This window comes from Limulus polyphemus, unplaced genomic scaffold (assembly GCF_000517525.1).
Source record: "Limulus polyphemus unplaced genomic scaffold, Limulus_polyphemus-2.1.2 Scaffold1532, whole genome shotgun sequence".
Lineage (NCBI taxonomy): Eukaryota > Metazoa > Arthropoda > Merostomata > Xiphosura > Limulidae > Limulus > Limulus polyphemus.
Genome location: NW_013667142.1, coordinates 255,262 through 263,130, shown reverse-complemented (window position 1 = coordinate 263,130; position 7,869 = coordinate 255,262).

Sequence of the window (7,869 nt, the reverse complement as noted above, 5' to 3'; positions counted from 1 at the left end):
AAATACTAATAAGTAATTGTTTAATTCCACTGTATTGTCATGTTAGTTACTATACTGTAAAGGTTTAAGTTTTGACTCTAGGAAAATGTGATGCAGCGTGTTCTGTACGAAGAAAGTGGCCCATGTTAACACCAATGTAAAAAAAAGAGCTCAGTAATTTATGTAAATATGTTGATAAAGATTTCTATTTATTAATTAGAAAATAGAGAGTCGCAAGACTCATGTGAACCAGAGAAGTACTTTGCCTCAAACTTGTTCTATTTAAATCGCTTAATTTGAACTAATTATGTCTGAGTGTTATACAAATGTGCAGTGATGTCTGTCATTTTGAAACGTCTGGAATAAGTTTTTTGGATTTATCAGGTTTTCTTAGTTCATATGGCGTAATTGTAAAACGAGTCTGATAAACCGTACATTTTATAAGGTTTTCGACTAATTTCCTTCGAAAGTAAGAAAATTAAGCTACAACCTATTAGGAATACAATGTTTACCTTCAGCAACGTAAACCTATTACGCGGAAACATCATACATTATTTTTTTATCCAATTAATATTCAAAGTCGTTGGTTGTATTAAAATATATAGTGGAACTTATATTGTTACTTTTATATTGAAAGAATGAAAATTTTGATTCTTACTGAAAAATGTAATATTTTCATTTCAGAAAACCAAAACCTAAGTCTGTTTTTATTGATTAAAAGTCTGGGTTTCATGGTCTCCAGCCCATTCTTGGTATACGGAGGGATAAAAGTGAGTTCCGAGTTTGTTGATATCAAAAGTTTTGTAGACAAATAACATTTTGTTTTTGTTAGACCTATTTTAAACATTTAATTAACAAGTAGCGTTAAAGCGCATCTAAGGAAGTTTACTTTGTTTTAAAACCTTTATATCGTGCACTCGGCCCGGCATGGCCAGTTGGTTAAGGCACTCGACTCGCAATCTGAAGGTCGCGGGTTCGAATCCCCTTCCCGCTCAAATATGCTCGACCTTTCAGCCGTGGGGGCGTTAAATTTTTTACGGTCAATCCCACTATTTGTTGGTAAAAGAGTTAGCGGTGGATGGTGATGACTAGTCTTACACTGCTAAATTAGGGACGGCTAGCGCAGATAGCCCTCGTGTAGCTTTGCGCGAAATTCAAAACAAACAAATATCTTGCATGATTACTAAAAAATGGGTTTCTATAAAGCTGAGGTTCCACATGCACCATAATAGAAACGAAAGGAAATATAAATATGCTACTATCTGAAAACAACTGGAAAAATAAATCAGCATCATTTGGTTTCAGATAAAACTTACTATTTTTATTCTTTAAAACAAACAGATTTCTACATATGTTTTTGTGCTGCAGGTTGGCCCCGTGGTAGAGCTCTAGATTTTGGAGCTGGCGATACAAGTTTAATCCGTGTGATAACATGAAGTATTTCCCGCACGTTAAGCTGTAAGTGTGTGATAAATGTGACAGTCAATTCCTTAGTGTGATAGGGTGCTGCTGAATGGCTTGCTTTTCTTTGGTTTGTAGTTCAAAATACAGGACAGGGACAATTACCCTTAGTGGTTTTTACCATAAATACAAGTAAATGTTCTTGTTATTAAATATTTCGATTTTGTATTTAGGAAACCGTAAACAACAGCGATCTACAGTTCTCTATATTAAACAAAAACGATAACACCCTAGTACTTTCGACAAGTGGAACGGTCTTCATCAAGTCCACCTGTCAGTTTCTTAAGTGCAAAGATAAACAATGGGATATCTGTGCTCTGCCCACCGTGTGATCGAAACCTGATTCTTAACGTTATAATCCCTCAGACTTACCGCTAAGAAAATAATAATAATAGTCGTTTTTTTTTAATGTTTGTTGTTTGTAATTAAGCACAAGACTACACAATGAGCTATCTGTGCTCTGCCCACCACGGGTATCGAAACCCCGGATTCTAGCGTTGTATGTCTGTAGACATACCACTGTGCCACTGGAGGCTTTTTTTAATATCATGAATATAGTTGTTTATAACCATTAATTATCCAGTTATTTTTTCAGAGCTCTGTATAATATATAATATTCTGAGTAATGTATTTGTTTACTACACCTTTAATTTTAGCAGGAAGTTTGATTATTTTTAATGACATGTTTTATTTTGATAGCTTGATTCCAATTTTAGTAAAGAAAATATAAATCAGTGAGTGGGAAATGTTTCGTCAGCATCATTCTTAACAGAAGTTAAAGCGTTGAGTTTATGAGGTCGGGAAAAGTGAAAATATTATATTAAGTAAGGAAAATGAGAGGATGGTTATAAGTTTTCTTCGTTTACTGCTCACTCTTAAAAACATAAACATTAGTTGTTTACGTTCATAACTTAGGACTTTTGTCTCTTGAGCAAATTAGACCATATTCATTAAAAAGAGAAAAAGTTTAGGCAGCAAGTTTATTTTTTGGCAGTGTTTTTATGCACATCTCCTGTCTCTCCTTTATGGCTAGAACAGAAGGTTCACTTCCATTGGACGTTCACGTATAGTAGAAGGCTGTGGAAAGTTTGTCAAGGTGTATGGTCTAAGACTAACCTTTCCGTCTTTCTCAGAAGCTTGTGACAATGGTATTTGAGGTTTCAGGTAATAATGCATGAACATGGCCATGAGACTGAGCACCATAGATGATGAAAGACGTCGTTTCAACGGTAGTACAGGGCCTGGAACATCGTCTTATAATTTAACAATCAATAACTCTGCAGAAAAACGTAATACAGACTCAACTCCTCATTTTCCCGAAGAAGAGAAAACAAAGGCTTTGGCGGGCTTTAAGCCCGCTCTCAGTTTTTACTTCTTCAGGAATATTTTAACATTACAAGATTGTGTGATACCTTTAAAAGGCCACTATTTTAACATTACAAGATTGTGTGATACCTTTAAAAGGCCACTATTTTAACATTACAAGATTGTGTGATATCTTTAAAAGGCCACCATTTTAACATTACAAGATTGTGTGAATCCTTTAAAAGGCCACCATTTTAACATTACAAGATTGTGTGAATCCTTTAAAAGGCCACCATTTTAACATTACAAGATTGTGTGATACGTTTAAAAGGCCACCATTCTAACATTACAAGATTGTGTGAATCCTTTAAAAGGCCACCATTCTAACATTACAAGATTGTGTGATACCTTTAAAAGACCACTATTTTAACATTACAAGGACTACACCTCAAAATTTAAATCGGCACTTCCACACGTACTCTTAATCATACATAAATAAGATCCTAGGCCTTGCAAACTGATTGACATTAGCTCAAAAGTCCTGCCAAAATTACTTCTTTATCAGATAATCTCACCCACACCTATATAAAGGGTTATCTGCGCATAGTCGTCCATAATTTTTAACTGATAGGCTATAGTCAACAGCACTACAGCAAACTATTGGGCTACTTTTGTCTGACCTACACCGTCCTAAAGAGCAAACTACGGTTTTGCAACAATGGTAAGAGAACCTTGAACTCTTTGATTCACAGTTCGGGCACGGTACTTACTAGGCCACGCCTGAATCAAAACAACAATATTTAATAGGCCCAGTAATTGACTGGAACATCTAAATGGTAAGCAAAGTGAGTTCGAATCCCAGCCAATCTGTTTTAATCTATTCGGAATTTTCCAGTATTACATAACGATGTGCCACACTTAAAAAAATAAATTCTATAAAACTTGAAACGTTGTCTACTACCCAAAAAAATGAGACAAGTTGAATGAAGAAAACGTTGTCAATCTCCTAAACTGTTTTTCGAAAAGTTATTTTTTTATAAGTAAATATAAAACATGAGCCCTCTGAAAAGCAAGATACCTTTTTTGTAGAATGATTTATTGAAGTAAAACTTTCAGGTGAGTAAAAATGAAAAACAAAACACGAAATAATAAAAAAACGCAGATTATAGTCCCACGAGTGTACTAAAACATTAATTTTTACTTCTTAACGACAATTATATTCAACAATGAACATTTCAACATTTTAAAATTTCCTCTTGTGATCTTATAGAACAATAGGATTTTTCTCCTTCCGTGGATGTTTTGGATGGGTTTTAACACTCTGGCAAACCTTGTCGTTTTAACTTTTATCATTCTATCAACAACAAACGGGGTAAGTTTTGATGTAAATAAATGTACTGATGATCTCAGTATATGTGCATTACATTAAATATGCTTCTTATAAAAATGTAACATACTGTAAAAAAAAAAACTTATTTAAGGTGTTTACGGTCATACTAATTCTGAGAGTGGATTTTTGTTTTCTCTCCCCTTTCATCACAGCACAAGCGTCCTCTATGAAAAGTATACTCTTTTTTTTATTACATTAAATCCTTGTTCTTTCCTTAATATGTTGTCAATTAAAACAATTCATGTTAACGTTTATATATATAGGGAAAGCAGCTACCAGAAAACAATACAAGCCAATAAGAAAGAGAGAATTGTCAGAACAAAGAAGGGCGATTCAAACCACGTGACAGAAAATTTTGGAGACGGGTTTTTACAAAAATGATACCAATAATACATATTGATCTCATGGCGTTGGTAACAGAAATAAATATCATAAAATTGCAAAAAATTATTACAAGTGCCGTACTGTTTGGAGGAATATTTTGTTCAGCCGCTATAAATATATCAGTCTATTAAATACAAAACGTAACTGCTATTCGGTAGATGTGATTGAATTTTAGTGTGCTATTTACAAAGTGAAATTTTTCTATTATAATGAACAGTGTGATTATAGATGAAAAAGTAGTAACAGTTGTAAAATTCATTTAATGGTGATTAAATTAAATTTATGAATATAGTTGCGTGAGAAAGTGTTAGTGGTTGTATTATACACTTAGCATTAAATTATTGATAACAAATGGATAAATATTACATTTAGTAAACCCTTCTTCATTTATTTCTTACATATTTATTATATTTCTAGATGGAATTAATACAAGTCATTATCGTGTTTGTGGTGGCGTTTTCTGCTTGCAACGTAAGTTTATTTTACTATTTGCGCAATTAAAATACTTCTTTATTTTGATTTTATTTAGTTCGTTAAAAGATTTGCTAAATCTTTAATAGTTAATTTTATTGTCGAATACTAGGCTAATCTTATAAAGTTAAGTTATTTACAACGTGTCAAACTGTGAGCGTTCATAGTGATTTTTTTAAAAATAAATTAGTTAAAGAAAACGTTAAATATATTCAAAGCTAAACGATAGTAAAAAAATAAAAGATAAAATTACAATAATTCATTTGTTCGATTTTCATAAACTTTAGTCATGTGTTTGGCCTATAAACATCCATACATATGCATAAGTATGTTTACCAGTTATGAGTTAGCTAATCTCTATAATAGTTAAAATGGTAGTGAAGAGCTGTAGTTAAAAAATCATTATAACAGATTTAAGATAATGAACTAATTTTTAAATAATATAATTTTGTCTAGCGCGAATAAAACATAGCACATCTCAGCAATAATATTATCTTATGACCCAGTTGACTTGTTTAGAAATGGTATATATTTTTTTCTATATAGATATACTGCTTCCTATGTGTGATATCTCAATACCAAATACTTAGAGCAGATGTTACACAGCTTCGATCTTCCAGTTAAATCACCGTTTTCCGGATCTCTTACAATCGTGGCTTTTTCATGTATTAAATAAAAACCTTACAGAACGTTGAATTCCGCCTTATAAGAAAAAAGTCATCATTTTACTTGTGCTGCCAAACTACCATGTTTGATGTATTATCGGTCTCATTGATTTTCCAATGGGATATTTTTATTTAATTATCCTGTTACTAAATATAAACACCAGACAAGTCGCTTCAGACATACGTGAGAGTAGTCCTGTTTTATAGCCGCTGACGAAATGTTTAGTCTAGAACACGAGGTCAGCTATCTTTCTTGTTGTATTGTTGTATTTTTTTTTAAGTTTGTTCTGGCTTATAAAACCATTATACTATGATAAGATTTTGTAATCTTCATTTTTGTTCTATTAAATTACTTATAATACTGTTGAAACAAGTTATGATAAATTATTATGCGATAAAACATCATATGATGTTGTGGAATCAAAGCATGAGGTCATGTTACCAGGAGTAAAAGTTCGTTATCACCTCATCTTCCAAGCACACGTACCTCGTATTATGTGTCGAAAGTAACAACAGGTTTTTATTAGTCCATAATAGTGTTTTAAGTAACATTTAGCCTCCAATTTCTTTAACTCACAAAACGTGATGAAAATTGGGAGATAAATTAGCCGACGTCAAATCGTAATCTTGTAAAAAATCAAACATAGTATGATATAAGCAGAACTATATTCGTACATTTTAAATCAAACACCAGTATACCACCTTTATATACACTTACCAGTGACGTTACAAGTATAACCTTGATCTTCAAATAAGTATAAACAATGATTTCATTTTATTAATTTACAATAGCGTATTCTATTTTACTTTAGTTAACATTCGGTTCACAACAAAAAATTGTATTTTTACATTCATTGTGATGTTGAGTATATTTAAAATGTTCACAAATGTTTGATGGAACACGGCCATGTTCTTTTATTCTTGACTTTAAATTCCACCTACTCTACTTTTTTTTTTCTTTAATTAATTATGAGCCGAAGATTTTTTCCCTAAAACTTTTGTATTGAAGGCATTAAAATGATTGTCATTGGTTGTTTTTAAAATTAGATTCTAATTGCCTACATTTGTTAAACCCATTAACAAGGTTCGACTGTTTCCGTCTCAAGTATAGAGAAATTGTACAAATAATAAAAAAATGAGCTGAGAGGCAAAATTATTCTGTGCCTCAAAAGATGGCATCTCGATAAATGGTATAGAGCAGAACAAGAAGATTTTTGAGCTACAAAAAGATCTAATTTCCAAGAACGTTACACCCAAGATAAATAAAATATAGGGATTAACTTAAAAAATATATTTTGTTTGTTCGAAATCTTTAAAGAGGTATGACCTATTTTTCGTACTCTAACGAGCTGTCATTGTTTCATAGATATATAATAGATGCATAATATGTTGTGGTAATTAGTTGCTCCAAAGCAACATCTATCTTTAAATTTCAGCAGATTCAAATACATGCGTGCGAATATATATGAAAGTAAACATGGAACTTATTTACTGAGAGAAGTCTAAATTCTCTAGAACTTCAAGTGAATCATTATTTATATTTCTATTACATGACAATCATTATAAGCTATTACACATCAAGAGAGTGGGAAATATTAACTTTTAATTTGTTAATTCTCTTTGATTAAGTAATGTATCAAAAATATATACAAAGTATGAGTAAGTTAACTGTTTAAATTTTATTGGTTACTTCAGACAATGTCTAACTATAGCCGTATACTTTAATTATTTACAATATAAACACTTACATGGTTGCATGGCACTATTACAAGTAAAGCACGAAGTAGATATAAAAGATAAACATGAATATAATTTTACATTACATAGACAAGATAATAAGATATAAGATACTAATATAATAACGTCTATTGTATATACAACACCTTCACAAAGAAAACATTATCACATACTTGAATAGCATAAAGTTTACATATACCACAATAATAATGTCCCTTGGCACCAGTAGATGGCAGGATACTCCTGAGAAAGTTACGTGGTTATAACTTAAATGTAAAAGCCAAATTTTCTTTTACTAAAACAAGCAATAAAAATATCAATCCAAATGTATGTGTCGTTACGTTTGGAAGCACAGACAAGAAACAAAACACAGATATTATTATTGTGTATCAATGTCAAATATATTGATAGAAATGAATAAAAACCCTATAACCCGAGCGCTTGTGTAAGGTGAACCTTTCACAAGCGCTCGGGTTA